Consider the following 21,537-nt stretch of genomic DNA (forward strand, 5'->3'; position numbering starts at 1 on the left):
GAAGTGTCATGATGATCTCTCCATTGGCAAAAGATTCCGGAATAGTCCCCCATTCGGATCTCCGGGAGGGGACTGCCAAGGGGGAGGTTACCATGAGAAAAAGATTGAATAATCAACGAAAGGATAACGTTCTACGAGTCGGGGCGTGGAATGTCAGAAGCCTTAACGTGGTAGGGAAACTAGAAAATCTGAAAAGGGAAATGCAAAGGCTCAATCTAGATATAGTAGGGGTCACTGAAGTGAAGTGGAAGGAACACAAGGATTTCTGGTCAGATGAGTATCGGGTAATATCAACAGCAGCAGAAAATGGTATAACAGGTGTAGGATTCGTTATGAATAGGCAGGTAGGGCAGAGGGTGTGTTACTGTGAACAGTTCAGTGACCGGGTTGTTCGAATCAGAATCGACAGCAGACCAACACCGACAACGATAGTTCAGGTATACATGCCGAATCGCAAGCTGAAGATGAACAGATAGAGAAAGTGTATGAGGATATTGAAAGGGTAATGCAGTATGTAAAGGGGGACGAAAATCTAATAGTCATGGGCGACTGGAATGCAGTTGTAGGGGAAGGAGCAGAAGAAAAGGTTACAGGAGAGTATGGGCTTGGGACAAGGAATGAAAGAGGAGAAAGACTAATTGAGTTCTGTAACAAGTTTCAGCTAGTAATAGCGAATACCCTGTTCAAGAATCACAAGAGGAGGAGGTATACTTGGAAAAGGCCGGGAGATACGGGAAGATTTCAATTAGATTACATCATGGTCAGACAGAGATTCCGAAATCAGATACTGGACTGTAAGACGTACCCAGGAGCAGATATAGACTCAGATCACAATATAGTAGTGATGAAGAGTAGGCTGAAGTTCAAGACATTAGTCAGGAAGAATCAATACGCAAAGAAGTGGGATACGGACGTACTAAGGAATGACGAGATACGTTTGAAGTTCTCTAACGCTATAGATACAGCAATAAGGAATAGCGCAGTAGGCAGTACAGTTGAAGAGGAATGGACATCTCTAAATAGGGCCATCACAGAAGTTGGGAAGGAAAACATAGGTACAAAGAAGGTAGCTGCGAAGAAACCATGGGTAACAGAAGAAATACTTCAGTTGATTGATGAAAGGAGGAAGTACAAACATGTTCCGGGAAAATCAGGAATACAGAAATACAAGGCGCTGAGGAATGAAATAAATAGGAAGTGCAGGGAAGCTAAGACGAAACGGCTGCAGGAAAAATGTGAAGACATCGAAAAAGATATGATTGTTGGACGGACAAACTCAGCATACAGGAAAGTCAAAACAACCTTTGGTGACATTAAAAGCAACGGTGGTAACATTAAGAGTGCAACGGGAATTCCACTGTTAAATGCAGAGGAGAGAGCAGATAGGTGGAAAGAATACATTGAAAGCCTCTATGAGGGTGAAGATTTGTCTGATGTGATAGAAGAAGAAACAGGAGTCGATTTAGAAGAGATAGGGGATCCAGTATTAGAATCGGAATTTAAAAGAGCTTTGGAGGACTTACGGTCAAATAAGGCAGAAGGGATAGATAACATTCTATCAGAATTTCAAAAATCATTGGGGGAAGTGGCAACAAAACGACTATTCACGTTGGTGTGTAGAATATATGAGTCTGGCGACATACCATCTGACTTTCGGAAAAGCATCATCCACACAATTACGAAGATGGCAAGAGCTGACATGTGTGAGAATTATCGCAAAATCAGCTTAACAGCTCATGCATCGAAGCTGCTTACAAGAATAATATACAGAAGAATGGAAAAGAAAATTATGAATGCGCTAGGTGACGATTAGTTTGGCTTTAGGAAAAGTAAAGGGACGAGAGAGGCAATTCTGACGTTACGGCTAATAATGGAACCAAGGCTAAAGAAAAATCAAGACACTTTGATAGGATTTGTCGACCTGGAAAAAGCGTTCGACAATATAAAATGGTGCAAGCTGTTCGAGATTCTGAAAAAAGTAGGGGTAAGCTATAGGGAGAGACGGGTCATATACAATATGTTCAACAACCAAGAGGGAATAATAAGAGTGGACGATCAAGAACGAAGTGCTCGTATTAAGAAGGGTGTAAGACAAGGCTGTAGCCTTTCGCCCCTACTCTTCAATCTGTACATCGAGGAAGCAATGATGGAAATAAAAGAAAGGTTCAGGAGTGGAATTAAAATACAAGGTGAAAGGATATCAATGATACGATTCGCTGATGACATTGCTATCCTGAGTGAAAGTGAAGAAGAATTAAATGATCTGCTGAACGGAATGAACAGTCTAATGAGTACACAGTATGGTTTGAGAGTAAATCAGAGAAAGACGAAGGTAATGAGAAGTAGTAGAAATGAGAACAGCGAGAAACTTAACATCAGGATTGATGGTCAGGAAATCAATGAAGTTAAGGAATTCTGCTACCTAGGCAGTAAAATAACCAATGACGGACAGAACAAGGAGGACATCAAAAGCAGACTCGCTATGGCAAAAAAGGCATTTCTGGCCAAGAGAAGTCTACTAATATCAAATACCGGCCTTAATTTGAGGAAGAAATTTCTGAGGATGTACGTCTGGAGTACAGCATTGTATGGTAGTGAAACATGGACTGTGGGAAAACCAGAACAGAAGAGAATCGAAGCATTTGAGATGTGGTGCTATAGACGAATGTTGAAAATTAGGTGGACTGATAAGGTAAGGAATGAGGAGGTTCTATGCAGAATCGGAGAGGAAAGAAATATGTGGAAAACACTGATAAGGAGAAGGGACAGGATGATAGGACATCTGCTAACACATGAGGGAATGACTTCCATGGTACTAGAGGGAGCTGTAGAGGGCAAAAACTGTAGAGGAAGACAGAGATTGGAATACGTCAAGCAAATAATTGAGGATGTAAGTTGCAAGTGCTACTCTGAGATGAAGAGGTTAGCACAGGAAAGGAATTCGTGGCGGGCCGCATCAAACCAGTCAGTAGACTGATGACCAAAAAAAAAAAAAGTTTCAGGCTGTGTGGAGGTAGCACAGTGGCCGATGTGAGTGTCTATTGCCAGGACTCGGGACCAGGATGGCAGCAGGTGTGGGGTGGTGGTGCGATAGCAGATGTGAGTAACAATTGCCAGGGCCTGGTCCAGGGTGGCAGCAGGTGTGGGAGGTAGAGTGCTGGGCAATGTGAGCATCTATTGCCAGGGCCTGGACCAGGGTGGCAGCAGGTGTGGGAGGTAGAGTGCTGGCCAATGTGAGCATCTATTGCCAGGACCTGGACCAGGATAGCAGTAGGCGAGAGGAGGTGTAGCGGCTGCTGGTGTGAGTCTCTATTGCCAGGACCTGTTCCAGGGCGGAAGTAGGAGTGAGGAGGTTGTGTGGTTGCCGATGTATGTCTCTAAATCGAGGTCCTTCACCAGGGTAGCATGAGGTGGGGGAGGTGTCGCGGTGGCTGATGTGAGCATTTATTGCCGTGTCCTGGGTTAGAGTGGCAGCCGGCACGAGCAGTGACCGATGTCAACGACTATTGCGAGGAACTGGACAGCATGGTAGCAGTTGTGTGCAGGTATTACAGTGGCCGATGTGAGCATCTACTGCCAGGACATAGGCAGAAGATGGCAGGAGGCACATCGAGATGGAGTGGTGGCTGATGTGTGCGTCTACTGCCTGGATCTGGAGAAGGGTGGCAGTAGGCGCGAGGAGGTAGAGTGGAGGCCGATGTGAGCGTCTGTTGCCAGGAACTGGGCCAGTGTGGCAGTAAGGGCCAGGCGGTTGTTGGGTGGCCGATGTTAGTGATTATTTCCAGGACCTGGGATAGGGTGGCAGCAGATGAGGGGAGGTGGCGTGATGGCAGATGTGAGTGACATTTGCCAGGGCCTAGGGCAGGGTGGCGGTAGGTGTGGGGAGGTGTAGCAGTAGCCAGTGTGATCGTCTATTGCGGTGGCTGATGTGAGTGTCTATTGCCAGGACATGGTCCTGCATGGAAGCAGGTGTGAGGAGGTGGCGCAGTGGGCGATGTGAACGTCTATTGCCATGACTCAGGGCCAGGTTGGCAGCAGGCACAACGAGATGGAGTGGTGGGTGATGTGTGCGTCTATTCCCAAGATCTGGAACAGCATGGCAGCAGGCACGAGGAGGTAGAGGGGATGCTGATGTGAGCGTCTGTTGCCAGGTTCTGGGCCAGCGTGGCAGCAGGGGCAACGAGGTGGAGCGGTGGCTGATGTGAGTGTATATTGGCAGGACCTGGGCCAGGGTGGCAGCAGGCATGAGGAGGTTGCGTGGTTGCCGATGTTAGCGTCTTTCGCCAGGTCCTTGGCCAGTGCGGCAGAAGACAGGAGGAGGTGGCTCAGTGGCCGACGTGAGTGTTTACTGCCAAGACCTGGGCCAGGGTAAAGGCAGGTGTGGGGACATGGTGTGGTGGCAGATGTGAGCGTCATTTCCCAGGACCTGGGCCAGTATGGCAGCAGGCTCGAAGAGGTGGAGTGGTGGCTGATGTGAGCATCTATTGTCAGGACCTTGGGCATGGTGGAAGCAGGCACGAAGATTTGCATGGAGCCCAATTAGAGCGTCCTTTGCCAAGACATGGGCAGGGCGGCAGCAGGTGAGAGGAGGTGGTGCAGTGGCTGATGTGAGCATCTGTTGCTAGAACCTGGGCAGGGTGGCAGCAGTTGTGTGGTAGTGGCACGGTGGCCGAAGTGAGCGTAAATTGCCAGGGCATGGGGCAGGGTGGCAGCAGGTGTGGGGAGGTGGAGCGGTTTCTGATGTGACTGTCTATTGCCATAATCTGGGTTAGGGTGGCAGCCTTCACTAGCAGGTGGAGCAGTGGCCAATATGAGCGTCTATTGCGAGGACCTTGGCAAGGTTGCAGCAGTTGTGTGGAGGTGGCATGAGTGCCAATGTGAGAATCTATTACCAGGACTCGGGCCAGTTTGGCAGCAGGAGCGAAGAGGTGGAGTGGTGGCTGATGTGAGCGTCTACTTCCAGGATGTGGGTCAGGGTGGCAGAAGGAGCGAGGAGATACTTTCAGGCCGATGTGAGCGTCTACTGCCAGGGTCTGGGCCAGTGTGGTAGGACGCTCGAGCAGTTGGAGCAATGGCTGTGTGGGTGTCTACTGCCAGGCTTAAATTGGATTATCTTGGAAATAAATGATGAGATAGGATAACGGAAATTAATTTATGATGTAACAAATATTTCAACATATAAATACAGAAAGCATGCTTTAATAGGATTTTTTGTGTGTGAACAAATGTTGAAATAAGAGGAAAGAACTATGGAATGAAGTTTTGGTTTGGACTGCAGTACCAAATGTTACACTGAGAACAAACCCTATTCTTTCCTTTTGTGTTTTTCCGCTATGTATTTGGGTACCCTTGGGTATTTTTGTTTTTCCTGTCTTTATGTGTTTAGCTAACAAGATTTATGTTGTAGAATGTTTCTAATATAAACTACATTCACTATGATGAGGAATGTTGTTATCCATAAATATAATTTAGATTAATAATATGTTATTTACTTTGTAAAGAAGGTCAGACATGGTTTTCGAAAGCTATTCTGATCTTTTATGTATTTACTTATGTCATAATTCCTGTAACACTGATGTGTACGTTTATTTCTATACTTTTGTAAAGCCTGTATTACTACAAATGTTATTCATATTATTATGTTTTAATAATATTTCCTGTACCTTTATAATTGTATTCTCATGTTATAAAATTGTAATTGACACCATTTCATTAAAAATCAAGTAACTTGTAAGCATTCATTTCAGTGCACACATTTCTGTTGTACATAGTATATGCACAAAATGTGAGAAGTTGGGACTGTTAGTGTTTGCACGTATGTTAATAAGTCATCAAGGGACTGGTTAACAGCATTGCTGGTTCTAAGGACAATTCCCAAAACTTTGTGAGTGCATAACTAGTGGTTTATGGACTTGCTAAGTTGTCCTCAAGACTCTTCGATTTTGATTCTGCACCTGCACAGCCTCAACACATAGCTACTGGCAGCTCTACAAGGACTGCAGTGGGTCTGCGACATTGATGGCCCACCAATACCATACTCTCTACGACGACTACAGTGGGTCTGCTCTGTGATGACCTGCCTACCAATATTCTTCAAAAATTGGGGTTTGTATTGTTGGAATATTTGCTGTTGTAGTGTTGGGCAGTGCAATGTGAACAGTGCATAGCGTTAGGCAGTTGGAGGTGAGCCACCAGCAGAGGTGGATGTGGGTAGAGAGATGGCAGAATTTTAAGAGCGCAAGATCTGGATGTGTTCAAAAATGGCTCTGAGCACTATGCAACTTAACTTCTAAAGTCATCAGTCGCCTAGAACTTAGAGCTAAATAAACCTAACTAACCGAAGGACATCACACACGTCCATGACTGAGGCAGGATTCGAACCTGCGACCGTAGCGTTTTCTCAGCTCCAGACTGTAGCGCCTAGAACCGCGTGGCCACTCCGGCCGGCTCTGGACGTGTGTACACCAGAAAGACAGAAAGAGTAAATTTATAATACTGGATATTATATATATATATATATATATATATATATATATATATATATATATATATATATCTGCTTGTGTTTGTATATGTGTGGATGGATATGTGTGCGAGTGTATACCCGTCCTTTTTCCCCCTAAGGTAAGTCTTTCCACTCCCGGGATTGGAATGACTCCTTACCATCTCTCTTAAAACCCACATCCTTTCGTCTTTCCCTCTCCTTCCCTCTTTCCTGATGAGGCAACAGTTTGTTGCGAAAGCTTGAATTTTGTGTGTATGTTTGTGTTTGTTTGTGTGTCTGTCGACCTGCCAGCACCTTCATTTGGTAAGTAACATCATCTTTGTTTATATATATATATATATATATATATATATATATATATATATATATATATATATATATATATATAAAACCACTTTTGAACATTATTAAGATAGATACATTGATTGTACCCTATCAAAGTCTTTCATTTGCTGACAATGCCTATCAGTAGTTAGTGCCTTCAGTAGATAGAACCTATTATTTAGCTGGCAGTAGTGGTGCTCGCTGTATTCCAGTAGTTCGAGAAACGAAGATTTTTCTGATTCATGAAAGGTATAGGTTATTGTTAGTCAGGACCATTCCTTTGCAGGGATTTTTGAAAGTCATATTTCGTTGCACTAAAAATATTGTGTCTGTTTAGTGTTGATCAGAATAAATAAAGAGAGTAATGACTGAGTATGTTCAGTTTTGGTCATCTGTTTGAAAATAAAATAACATAGAGGTTTATTAGCAGAGTAATTCATTAATTTTTCAAAGGGTATGTTTCAAGTTGTGTGGAGGTGGCACAGTGGCTGATGTGAGCATCTTTTGCCTGGAACTAGGATAATGTGGACGCCAGCACAAGCGGGTGGAGCAGTGGCTAATGTGAGCATCTAATGTGAATACCTGTGCAGGATGGCAGCCGTTGTGTGGAGATGGCACGGTGGCTGATGTGAGCATCTATTGCCCAGACTCGGATCCAGGTTGGCGTCAGGTGCTAGGAGGTGGAGCAGTGGCCAATGCGAGAGTGTGTTGTGAGAACCTGGGCAGGGTTTCAGCGGTTGTGTGGAGGTGTCCCAGTGGCCAATGTGAGCTTCTACTGCTAGGAATTGGGGCCAGGATGGCAGCAGTCACAACGAGATTGAGCGGTGGCTGATATGAGCGTTTACTGCCTGGCTCCGAGTCCTGGCAATAGACGCTCACATCCGCCACTGTGCCACCTCTACACAACTGCTGCCAACCTGACCAGGTCCTTGCAATAGACACTCACATTAGCCACTCCTCCACCTGCCACCCTAACCCATGTCGTGGGCATAGATGCTCATATCGGCCATGGCACCACCTCTTCACACTGCTGCTAACCTGGCCCAGGACCTGGAGATAGTTGCTCACATCTGCAACCACGAAACCTCCTCGCACCTGCTGCCACCGTGTAACAAATCCTGGCAATAGACACTCTCATCAGCCACCGCTATACCTCCTCACGCCTACTGCTACCCTGGGCCAGGTCCTTGCAATAGACGATCAAATTGGCCACCGCTTCACCTTCCCACACCTATTGACCCCTTGGCCAAGGCCCTTTCAATGGTCGCTCACATCTGCCATCACACCACATCCCCACACCTGCTGCCACCCTCCCCCAGATACTGGCAATAGACACTCACATCAGACACCGCTCCAGCACGTCGCCCCTACTGCCACATAGGCCCAGGTCTTGGCAACAGGCACTCACATCGGCCTCCACTCTACCTCCTCAGGCCTGCTGCCACACTGTTCCAGATCCTTGCAGTAGACACTCATATCAGCCACCGCTCTATCTCGTTGTGTTGGTAATGCCAAGTAGCGCTATATATGAAAATTAATGACTGTGCTGTGTGCAGCATGTGGCTCGTTTGTATTGTTGGAATATTTTCTATTGTAGTGTTGGGCAGCGAAATGTGAATGGTGTGTTGCGTTGCGCAGTTGAAGGCGAGCCACCAGCAGTGGCAGAATTTTAAGAGCATACGATCTGGACGTATGTCCACCAGAAAGAGTAATTTTATAATACTGGATGTCATGAAGTGATGTATATTTTTTGACTTTTGAACATTATTAAGTCTTTCATTTGCTGACGATACCTGTCAGTAGATAGTGCGTTCAGTAGCTAGTACCTTTTATTTAGCTGGCAGTAGTGGCTCTCGCTGTATTGCATTAATTCGAGTAACGAAGATTTTTGTGAGGTAAGTGATACATGAAAAGTATAGGTTATTGTTAGTCAGGGACAATCTTTTCTAGTGATTATTGAAAGATTGCTCAGCGCTAAAAATATTGTATGTCAGTTTAGTGTTGATCAGAATAATTAAAGAGAGTAATGACTGATTACGTTCAGTTTTGCTCAGCTGTTTGAAAATCAAATAACGTAAGGATTTATGAGCACAGTAGTTCATTAGTTCTTCTAATGGTATGTTTCAAGTTGTGTGGAGGTCGCAGGGTGGCTGATGTGAGCTTCTATTGCCAGGTCTCGGGGCCAGGATGGCAGCAGGCACAACGAGATGGAGCGTTGGCAGATGTGAGCATCTAGTGCCAGGATCTGGGCCAGGGTGGCAGAAGGCTCGAGGAGGTAGAGTGGAAGCCGATATGAGGGTCTATTGGCAGGACCTGGGCCAGTGTGGTAACAGGGCCGCGAGGTGGAGCGGTGGCTGATGTGAGTGTTTATTGCCAGGATCTGGGCCAGGATGGCATCAGGCTCTAGGAGGTGGAGCAGTGGCAAATGAGAGCATCTATTGCCAGGACCTGGTCACGGGTAGCAAAAGGTGTGACGAGTTGGAGCGGTGGCTAGTGTGAGTGTCTATTGCCAGGGCCTGGGCAAGCCTGAAAGCAAGCTCAAAGAGATGTGTGGTGGCTGATGTGAGCGTCAGTTGTGAGGACCTGTGCAGGGTTGTAGCAGTTGTGTGGAGGTGGCACAGTGGCCGATGTGTGCATCTATTGCCAGGACTTGGGACCAGGAAGGCAGGGGCTCAACGAGATAGAGCGGTGGCTAATATGAGCGTCTACTGCCAGGATCTGGAACAGGGTGGCAGCAGGCGGGAGGAGGTTTTGTGGTTGCTGATGTGAGGGTCTATCTCCAGTCCCTGGGCCAGGGTGGCAGAAGGTGGGAGGAGGTGGTGCGGTGGCCGATGTGAGTATTTACTGTCAGGTCCTGCGCCTGGGTGGAAGCAGGTGTGTGGTGGTGGTGTGGTGGCAGATGTGAGCGTAAATTGCCAGGCTCAGGGGCTGGGACAGGGTGGCAGAAGGCTTGAGGAGGTGGCACGGTTGACGATCTGAGCCTCCATTGCCATCACTCAGTGCCAGGTTGGCATCAAGCAGAATGAGGTCGAGTGTTGGCTGATGTGCGCGACTACTGCCAGAATCTGTGCCAGGGTGGCAACATCCGTCAGGTGGTGTAGCGGTAGCTGTTGTGAGTGTCTATAGCCAGGGCCAGGGTGGCAGCAGGCGTGAAGAGGTTGCTCGGTTCCCGAGGTGTGTATCTATTGCCAAGTCCTTGGCCAGGGCGGCAGCAGGCAGGAGGAGGTGGAGCGGTAGCCAGTGTGAGTGTTTACTGCCAGGACCTGGTCCAGTGTAGCAACAGGCTTGAAGAGGTTTCATGGCTGCTGATGTGAGCGTCTATTTCCAGGATCTGGGCGAGGGTAGCAGAAGGTGGAAGCAGGTGGAGCAGTTGCTAATCAGAGTGTCTATTGACTGGACCTGGCCCAGGGTGGCAGCAGGAGCAAGGAAGTGGCACAGAGGCCAATGTGAGTTTCTATTGGCATGACCTGGGCCAGGGTGGCAGCCTTCACTAGCAGGTGGAGCAGTGGCCAATGTCAACATCTATTGCGAGGACTTCGGCAGGGTGGCAGCAGGCTAGAAGATGTGGAGCGGTGGCTGATGTGAGTCTATTGTCAGGCCTTGGGCCACGGTAGAAACAAGCACAAAGCATTGGAGTCGAGGCCAATTTGAGCGTCTATTGCCAGAACATGGGGCAGGGCGGCAGCAGGTGGGAGGAGGTGGAGTGGTGGCTGATATAAGTGACTACTGCCAAGACCTGCACTAGGGTGACAGCATGTGTGAGGAGGTGGCACAGTGTCCGATGTGACCATCTCTTGCCATTACCTGGGCCAGGGTGGCAGTAGTCATGATTAGGTACAGTGGTGGCTGAGGTGAGTGTCTATTGAAAGGACCTGTGCCAGGGCGTCAGCAGGTTCCATGAGGCCGTATGTTTGCCAATGTGTGCATCTATTGCCCTGACCTCGGAGAGGGAGGCAGCAAGTATTGGTTGTTGGCGTGGTGCCAGATGTGAGTGCATTGTTACTGATGTGTGTGTGTATCGCCAGGTCCTTGGCCAGGGTGGAAGCAGGCAGGAGTAGGTGGCACGATGGCCAATGGTAGTGTTTACTGCCAGGACCTGGGTCTGTTTGGAAACAGGTGTGGGGAAGTGGAGTGGTGGCCCATGTGAAAGTTTATTGCCAGGACCTGGGCCAGGGTAGCAGAATGTGCGAGGAGGTGGAGCAATGGCTGATGTAAGTGTCTATTGCCAGGCTGAGGTAGGATTTTCTTGGAAATAAATGATGATGTAAGATAATGGAAAATAAATTATGAGGTAACAAATATGTGTACATATAAATACAGAAAGCATGCTTTAATAGGATTTTTTTGTGTGTGAACAAATGTTGAAATAAGAGGAAAGATCAAGGGAATGAAGTTTTGGTTTGGACTGCAGTATCAATTGTTACACAGAAAACAAATCCTGTCCTTTTCTTTTGTATTATTCACCTGTGTATTTGTGTACCCTTGTGTATTTGTGTTTTTCCTGTCTTTAGCTAACAAGATTTATGTTGCAGAATTTTTCTAATACTTAGCTAGATTCAGTATGATGAGGAATACTGTTATCCTCAAATACAATTTGCATTAGTAATATGTTATTTACTTTGAAAAGATGGTTAAACATTGTTTTCGATAGCTATTCTGATCTTTAATCTATTTACTTATGTCATAACTCCTGTAACAATAATGTGTATGTTTATTTCTATTCTTCATTAAAGCCTGTGTTACTACAAATGTTATCTGCATCATTGTGTTTTTAATAATATTTTCTGAACCCTTGGAACTGGATTCTCATTTTATAAAATTGTAATTGACACCAGTTCCTCAAATTAAGTAACTTGTAAGCATTCATTTCAGTGCACACATTCCTGTTGGTCATAGTATATGCACAATATGTGATAAGTTGGGACTGTTAGTGTTTGCACATGTGTTAATAATTCAGCAAGGGACTGGTTAACAGCATTGCTGGTTCTAAGGACAAATCCAAAAACTTTGTGAGTGCATAAGTAGTGGTTTATGGACTTGCTATATTGTCCGCAAGTCTCTTCGATGGCGATTGTGCAACTGCACAGCCGCAATAGATGGCTTTTGTAGTGATTATTGAAAGTCAGATTGCATTGCGCTAAAAATATTGTGTGTCAGTTTAGTGTTGATCAGAATAAGTAAAGAGAGTAAGGACTGATTACGTTCAGTTTTGCTCAGCTGTTTGAAAATCAAATAACATGGAGGTTTATCAGCACGGTAATTCATTAATTTTTCAAAGGGTATGTTTAAAGTTATGTGGAGGTGGTGCAGTGGCCGATGTGAGCGCTTATTGCCAGGACTCAGGGCCAGGATGGCAGCAGGCACAACTAGATGGAGCGGTGGCTGATGTGAGTGTCATGTGCCAGGATCTGGACTAGGTTAGCAGTAGGTGTGAGGAGGTGTAGCAGTTGCTGATGTGAGTGTCTATGGCCAGAATCTGGACCAGGGTGGCAGCAGGCTCAAGGAGGTACAGTGGAGGTCTATGAGTGTCTATTGCCAGCACCTCTGCCAGTGTGGCAACAGGGGCAACGGAGTGGAGCTATAAGAGCGTCTATTGCCAGGACCTCTGCCAGTGTGGCAACAAGGGGACATGCAGGTGGAGGAGTGGCTGATGTAGGCGTCTATTGCCAGGACCTGGGCTAGGGTTGCAGCAGGAGCAAGTGACCAATGTGTGTTTCTATTGTCATGAACTGGGCCTGGGTGGCAGCCGGTGTGGAGAGGTGTTTTGGTGGCAGATGTGAGCGTCAATTGCCAGGGCCTGGGGCAGGGTGGTAGCAGGTGTGGGGAGGTGCAGGAGTGGCCAATGCGAGCCTCTGTTTCTAGAACATGTGCCAGGGTAGAAGAAGGTGCGAGGAGGTGGAGCAATGGATGATGTGAGCGTCTATTGCCAGGACCTGTGCCAGGGAGGCAGCAGGCATAGGGAGGTTGTACGTTGGCCGATATGAGCATCTATATCTTGGACCTGGGTGAGGGAGGAAGCAGGCATGGGGAGGTGTCGAGGTGGCAGGTGTGAGCATCTATTGCTAGGGCCTGATCCAGGGTAGCAACAGGCACGGTGTGATGGAGTGGTGGCTCATGTGAGTGTCTCTTGACAGGATCTGGAGGGCGATAGCAAGCTCCAAAAGGTTGTGTGGTGCCGATGTGAGCGTCTATTGCCAGGACTCGGGGCCAGGTAGGCAGCTGGCATGACGAGGTGGAGCGGTGGCTGATGTGAGCATCGAATGCCAGGATCTGCGCCAGGGTGTCAGCAGGTGCGAGGAGATAGAGTGGTGGACTATGTGAGCATTTATTGCCAGGCCGTTGGATAGTGTGGCACCATGGGCGACATGGTGTGACGGTGGCCAATGTGAGACTCTGTAGCCAGGACCTGGGCTGTGGTGGCATCAGGCATGAGGAGGTTGCGTGGATGCCGATGTGTCTGTCTATCACCAGGTCCTGGGCCGGGGTGGCAGCAGAAGGGAGGATGGGGCATGGCTGCTGATGTTAGTGTTTGTTGCCAGGCCCTGGGCCTGGGTGGAATCAGGTGTCAGGAGCTGACGTGGTGGCAGATGTAAGCGTCTATTACCAGGGTCTCGGCCAGGGAGGCTGCAGGTGTGGTTAGTTGGAGCGGGTGCCAATGTCAGTGTCTATTGCTATTACAAGGGCCAGCTTAGCAGAAGGCACAAGGAGGTGGAGCGGTAGCTGATATGTCTATTTCCAGGACCTGGTCCAGGGTGGCAGCAGGAGCGATGAGGTGTAGCATAGCTGATGTGAGTGTCTATTGCCATGACCTTGTCCAGGCTGGCAGCAGGAGCAAGGAGGTGGCATGGAGGCCGACGTGTGTTTTAATTCCCATGACCTGGGCCCGAGTGACAGCTGGTGTGGGGAGGGGCATGCAAGACAATGTGAGTGCCTATTCTAAGGACCTGGGACAGGGTAGCGGAATAAACAAGGAGGTTGAGCAATGGCTGATGTGAGTGTCTATTGCCAGGCTTAGGTAGTGTGTTTAACTAACAAGATTTGTGTTGTAGAATGTTTATAATACTAACCTACATCCATAATGATGAGGAATACTGTTATCCTCAAATATAATTTGCATTAATAATATGTTATTTACTTTGTAAAGATGGTTAGACATTGTTTTCGAAAGCTATTCTGATATTTTATGTATTTACTTATGTCATGATTCCCGTAACACTGATGTGTATGTTTATTTGTATTCTTTTTTAAAGCCTGTGTTACTACAAATATTATCTGTATTGTTGTGTTGGCAGAAGTGTTACTAGAGGAGGCTGAAATGCACGCAATTTAGCTCATGCAGGCTGACGTGAGGTCTGGAACATGACAAAGAATTTGAATTCAGAAAGCGGACGTAATTAGTTTGATACTTAACTTTAATCGATTAATGATGAACGTCGCTATTGACGGTACAAGATTCACAATATTATCTGTTCAGAATTCATTCTAATTACTGAATATGGCGCCTTGCTAGGTCGTAGCAAATGACGTAGCTGAAGGCTATGCTAAACTGTCGTCTCTGCAAATGAGAGCGTCTGTAGTCAGTGAACCATTGCTAACAAAGTCGGATGTACAACTGGGGTGAGTGCTAGGGAGTCTCTCTAGACTAGACCTGCCGTGTGGCGGCGCTCGGTCTGCAATCCCTGATAGTGGTGACACGCGGGTCCGACATATACTAACGGACCGCAGCCGATTTAAAGGCTTCCACCTAGCAAGTGTGGTGTCTGGCGGTGACACCACATGTATCATTATGTTTTTAACGATGTTTTCTGTACTTTTGTAATTGTATTCTCATGTTATAAAGTTGTAATTGACACCATTTCACCAAATTAAGTAACTTGTAAGCTTTTGTTTCAGTGCACACATTTCTGTTGGTCATTGTATATGCACAATATGTGATAAGTTGGGACTGTTAGTGTTTGCATGAGTGTTAATAACACTGGAAGGGACTGGTTAACAGCATTGCTGGTTCTAAAGGACAATTCCAAAAACTTTGTGAGTGCATAAGTAGTGGTTTATGGACTTGCTATATTGTCCGCAAGAATCTTCGTTGGTGATTGTGCACCTCCACAACCGCAACAGATGGCTGTTGGCCGTCTCTACAAGGTCTGCAGTGAGTCTGCACCTTTGATGGTCCACCAATACCATAGTCTCTACCAGGACTACAGTGGGTCTGCTCTGTGATGACCTCCCTAACAATATTCTTCAGAAATTCGAATGACAGCCTATTACCTGTCTGCATGTCAAGAGTCAGCACTGTCTTTCAATTGGAAGGATAACACTACTTCTACAAGACTGCATGGAAATCCACTACTATCCTGTGCATTTTCTTTTACTGGTCAGACTTCGAGAAAAAAAAGAGAATACTGTAACTACTATTGTGATGAATGATCAGGACTGTCTTTATGAGAATAGTTTTTGCTTTTGGCCAACATTCCATCAATAAGCGTGTGCATTTGATATATTTGTTATTGTAATTATGAAAAATTTTATCATATCATTATTGGCCACTGCCCAAAACAATTTGTAAAATTTTTGTGGGGAGAATGGGACTATGTAAGGTGGCTGTATAGGTTTTTGTGTTGGTAATGCCACGTAGCGCTCTATATGAAAATCACTGACTGTGCTGTGTGCGGCCTGTAGCTGGTTTGTATTGTTGGAGTATGTGCTATTGTGGTGTAGGGCGGCGGAATGTGACAGTGCGTATCACTGCGCAGTTGGAGGTGAGCCACCAGCAGTGGTGGATGTGGGGAGAGAGATGGTAGAATTTTAAGAGCAGACGATGTGGACGTGTGACCGCCAGAAAGAGTAAATTTGTAATACTGGATATCATGAGGTAATACATATTTTATCACTTTTTAACATTATTAAGGTAAATACACTCCTGGAAATTGAAATAAGAACACCGTGAATTCATTGTCCCAGGAAGGGGAAACTTTATTGACACATTCCTGGGGTCAGATACATCACATGATCACACTGACAGAACCACAGGCACATAGACACAGGCAACAGAGCATGCACAATGTCGGCACTAGTACAGTGTATATCCACCTTTCGCAGCAATGCAGGTTGCTATTCTCCCATGGAGACGATCGTAGAGATGCTGGATGTAGTCCTGTGGAACGGCTTGCCATGCCATTTCCACCTGGCGCCTCAGTTGAACCAGCGTTCGTGCTGGACGTGCAGACCGCGTGAGACGACGCTTCATCCAGTCCCAAACATGCTCAATGGGGGACAGATCCGGAGATCTTGCTGGCCAGGGTAGTTGACTTACACCTTCTAGAGCACGTTGGGTGGCACGGGATACATGCGGACGTGCATTGTCCTGTTGGAACAGCAAGTTCCCTTGCCGGTCTAGGAATGGTAGAACGATGGGTTCGATGACGGTTTGGATGTACCGTGCACTATTCAGTGTCCCCTCGACGATCACCAGTGGTGTATGGCCAGTGTAGGAGATCGCTCCCCACACCATGATGCTGGGTGTTGGCCCTGTGTGCCTCGGTCGTATGCAGTCCTGATTGTGGCGCTCACCTGCACGGCGCCAAACACGCATACGACCATCATTGGCACCAAGGCAGAAGCGACTCTCATCGCTGAAGACATGTCTCCATTCGTCCCTGCATTCACGCCTGTCGCGACACCACTGGAGGCGGGCTGCACGATGTTGGGGCGTGAGCGGAAGACGGCCTAATGGTGTGTGGGACCGTAGCCCAGCTTCATGGAGACGGTTGCGAATGGTCCTCGCCGATACCCCAGGAGCAACAGTGTCCCTAATTTGCTGGGAAGTGGCGGTGCGGTCCCCTACGGCACTGCGTAGGATCCTACGGTCTTGGCGTGCATCCGTGCGTCGCTGCGGTCCGGTCCCAGGTCGACGGGCACGTGCACCTTCCGCCGACCACTGGCGACAACATCGATGTACTGTGGAGACCTCACGCCCCACGTGTTGAGCAATTCGGTGGTACGTCCACCCGGCCTCCCGCATGCCCACTATACGCCCTCGCTCAAAGTCCGTCAACTGCACATATGGTTCACGTCCACGCTGTCGCGGCATGCTACCAGTGTTAAAGACTGTGATGGAGCCCCGTATGCCACGGCAAACTGGCTGACACTGACGGTGGCGGTGCACAAATGCTGCGCAGCTAGCGCCATTCGACGGCCAACACCGCGGTTCCTGGTGTGTCCGCTGTGCCGTGCGTGTGATCATTGCTTGTACAGCCCTCTCGCAGTGTCCGGAGCAAGTATGGTGGGTCTGACACACCGGTGTCAATGTGTTCTTTTTTCCATTTCCAGGAGTGTACATTGATTGTTCTCTATAAAAATCTTTCATTTGCTGACTATGCCTATCAGTAGCTAGTGCATTCAGTAGCTAGAATCTTTTATTCAGCTGGCAGTAGTGGCGCTCACTGTATTGCAGTAGTTCGAGTAACGAAGATTTTTGTGAGGTAAGTAATTCATGAAAGGTATAGGTTATTGTTAGTCAGGGCCATTCTTTTGTAGGAATTTTTGAAACTGAGCGTCTATTGCCAGGGCCTGGGCCAGTTTAGCAGCCGTGAGGAAGTGTAGCGGTGGCTGATGTGAGTGTTTATTTCCAGGAACACAGTGGTTGATTTGATCGTCTGTTGCCAGAACCTGGGTCGGGGTGGCAGCAGGCTCAAAGAGGTGGAGTGGTGGCTGACGTGAGTCTATTGTCAGGATCTGGGCCACAGTAAAAGCAGGCATGAAGAGTTGGAGTGGCGGCCAATTGGAGCGTCTATTGCCAGGACATGGGGAGGGTGGGTGCAGGTGTGGGGAGTTGCAGCGGCGGCCAATGTCAGTGTCTGTTTCCAGCACCTGGCCCAGGGTAGCTGAAGGTGCAAATACGTGGAGCTGTGGTTGATGTGAGTGTCTATAGCCAGGAGTATGGTCTGTGTGGAAGCAGGTGTAGGGAGGTGCTATGTTGGCAGATTTGAGCGTCTATTGCCAGGACTTTGGCCAGGCTGGCAGTATGTGTGGGGAGGCTGCACGGATACTGATGCAGTTTCTATTGCCATGACCTGGGCCAGGGTGGCAGGAGGTGTGGGGAGGTGGTGTAGTGGCAGATGTAAGCGTCAATTGCCAGGGCCTGGGCCAGGGTAGTAGCAGATGTGGGGAGCTGGAGGAGTGGTCATGCGAGTGTCTATAGCCAGGACCTGGACCAGGGTAAAAGAAGGTGCGAGGAGGTGGAGCAATGGCTGATGTGAGCATCTATTGAAAGTACCTCGACCAAGGTGGCAGCAGGCACGAGGAGGTTGCGTGATTGCTGGTGTATGTGTCTATATCGATGTCCTGGACCAGGAAGGCAGGAGGTGTGAGGAGGTGGCGCAATGGCTGATGTGAGCATCTATTGCCTGGGCCTGGGCCAGGGTGGCAGCAGGCCCGAGGAAGTTGTGTGGTTGCCGATGTGTGTGTGTATTGCCAGGTCCTTGGTGAGGGTGGAAGCAGGCAGGAGTAGCTGTAGCAGTGGCCGATGTTAGTGTTTATTGCCAGGACCTCGGTCTGGCTGGAAGCAGATGTGGGGAGGTGGCGTGTTGGAAGATGTGAGCGTCAATTGCCATGGCGTGCACCAGGGTCGTAGCAGGTGTGGGGAGGTGCAGCAATGGCTAATGCCAGGACCTGGTCCAGGGAAGCAGAATGTGCAAGGTGGCACAGTGGCCAAAGTGAGTTTCTATTGCCATGACCTGGGTCAAGGTGGCAGGAGGTGTGGGGAGGTGGTGTGATGACAGATGTGAGGGTCGGTTGCTAGGGCCTGGTCCATTATTGTACCAGGTGTGGGGAGCTGGAGGAGTGGGCAATGCGAGTGTCTTTTGTCAGGATCTTGGCCAGGGTAAAAGAAGGTGCGAGGAGGGGGAGCAATGGCTGATGTGAGCGTCTATTGAAAGTACCTCGACCAAGGTGTGAGGTGGTTGCGTGATAGCCGATGTAAGTGTTTATATCAAGGTCCTGGACCAGGATGGCAGCAGGTGTGAGGAGGTGGCATCTATCACCTGTACCTGGGTTAGGGTGGCAGCTGGCACGATCAGGTGGTGCAGTGGCCAATGTTAGCATGTATTGTGAGGAACTGCGCAGTACTGTGAGGACCTGGGCAAGTGTGGCAGAAATCACAAGGAGGTTACATGGCTGCAGATGTGAGCATCTATCGTCACGTCCTGGGCCAGGGTGGCAGCAGGTGTGGGGAGATTCAGTGGTGGCCAACGTCAGCATCTATTGCCAGGACCTGGGTAAGAGTATCAGAAGGTGCAAGGAAGTGGAGCTGTGGCTGTTGCATGGATCATTGAGTATTGTAATAGGATGACCGGAGCGGGTGATGTGGTCGGGGTTGTAAGGCGTGGCTGGGTAGAAGAAGGTGGCTGTTTTAAGCAATCTTCCTTTTTATTGTTTGTTCTCCCAATACATTTTCTGGTGGCTCAGCCCCACCACTCATGTCGTGGTGGAGACATGCTTATGCACGCAGTCCGGTGAACGCGATGCGATGCTCAGTCAACAGCTGCACAGGCGGAATGGGGTTAGCGGCATGAGGCTCGGTCCAGCTTGCCTCCTGCAGATGCTGTGGCTCGTGACGACACCGGGAGTTGCCGGTGCAGCAGCGGGAACGCCCACCGCTGGTCGGTCCTCGGAGACAGCGTCACTGGTGACGACAACGTGACAGCGACCGGATGCTTATTCGGTCGAACCGAATGCTGACGCCCGGCTCTGATGCCCTTAAATAGTGCAGGCCGCTACTGAATCCGCCGGTTACACGGCGGCGTGTCTATTAGAAGGTACATAATAAGTTGGCTAATGCACCTGCGCCACACGCGGACCGTGCCTGCGTAATCTGCAAATGCTGCGTTCTGACTGCTCCCGCGCATGTACACACATACCGACGCTCGTTGCAAAACTGTATCACCTGCATAACGCGCTGGCCGGCCTTCGTCCGCCGTTTGCCGTGAGGCTGGCGCATCACGCATTGAAACACGCTAAATCACAATTTCGGACCTTATTTCCTAAAAATAACCCCTTGACCTCTACAATTCCTCCCTCGTACGAACAGAATTCGTCCCCAAATTCAACCAAAAAGTCAAAACAACTACAGTTCACTTCACAAACACCACAAAATGCGATTGATGCACTATTTACACTGTGTTCCCTCACTTCTATCCTCAGTCTAATTTTTGTACATAAACACTGCTCAGTGTTCTGCTGCAATGCCTCACAGCTGTTCAGTGATTTTGTCTGGACCCTTAGGTTAACGGTTGAAGGGGCGGGATTTGGGCTACCTTCCTCTTGAGCCGATAGCACACTAATCCTATGACCAAGATAAAAATGCAGGTGGTCGTGGTTGATGATCCAGTAGATTATTCTTGTATGTTCTGGATCACTAGACCAATCTTATAAAAAATGAAAAATTATTCGCTAACACTCCCAATTTTTTATTTTTTCATAAGATTGATCTGATGGTCCAGAACATACAAAAACAATCTACCATTCCTTCTACCTAATAATAATAAAATATAATAAAATAATATAATAATAGCTATAATAAAAAATTATTTTGTATACATTTCCCATAGGTGAATGTAATCTAATTAAATAAATTAGAGAATTAACTATTATTTTAAAAAAATTTTCTTAGCCCAAAAAATTAATCTATATTTGACTTCCATGAAAATTACTTTCGAAACAAATTTTTAAAATAGAATTTTCATAACTTTTTCTTAGCCCAGAAAAATGTCCTATTCTTGATTTCTGTGCAAAACATATTTTTTAAAGTTATACTAAAGAATAAGTATATAAAATAATTTACTTTCTGCTTTAGCAGCCATAAGATTATATAGATGAAGTAAATATGATTTCAGGGTCTAAATTTTTAGACCTTGGATTTTTAATAAATCTAAATCAGATAAGTAAAATTAATTTACATTCAGATACTTTTTGAACCTAAGTAAATTACTCATAACAAAAGTAAATTATTTTAAAAATTGTACATTGTGAACATAAGTAATTAATTAAAATATAGTATTTAACAAAAGTTGCTTATATTAAAATTTTTAATTTTTATCTTTTCTATACTTCTTAAAATGTTTCAGAAATGTATATAAACATGAAGTTAACATTTTTATAAATTTTATAAGTTTTTCGTTCATTTATATAGAAGCAAATGTTAATAATTAAAAATTTTCAGTAAGCAATCTATGTTGTGCATCGTACGTAGGATTCTTTTTACCATACATAATTACATAAGCAAGTGTATCATTTGGAATTTTATCATTAAAATTTGCACAAAGTTTCATAGTTGTTTTCTTGTGTAGTTACAACATTCTTTGTGTGTGTCATATTGATTACATAAATTGGGTAATTATATATAAAACTAAATGGACTAATATCAATATCTGATTTTAGTGAAGTAAGAAAATTATTTGGCGGATTAATATTCCACATTTCTTGAGGAAAAACTTCATTTCTAACATTTTTTAAATAAATATTCCGTAGTTTAACATGATCAAATAATGATGAATCAACTAACTGATTATTTTTTAGATTTGTCTGAAATGTAACAAATACGAAGTATGGCATATCAAATTCTGTTGAGTTATAGTAATTTGTAATATCTAGTTCAAAACTGTTTTTACCAGATGAACCAGCAACTTCTTGTGTTTGAAGTTCATAAAAAG

This window comes from Schistocerca nitens, chromosome 7, assembly GCF_023898315.1.
Source record: "Schistocerca nitens isolate TAMUIC-IGC-003100 chromosome 7, iqSchNite1.1, whole genome shotgun sequence".
Taxonomy (NCBI): domain Eukaryota; kingdom Metazoa; phylum Arthropoda; class Insecta; order Orthoptera; family Acrididae; genus Schistocerca; species Schistocerca nitens.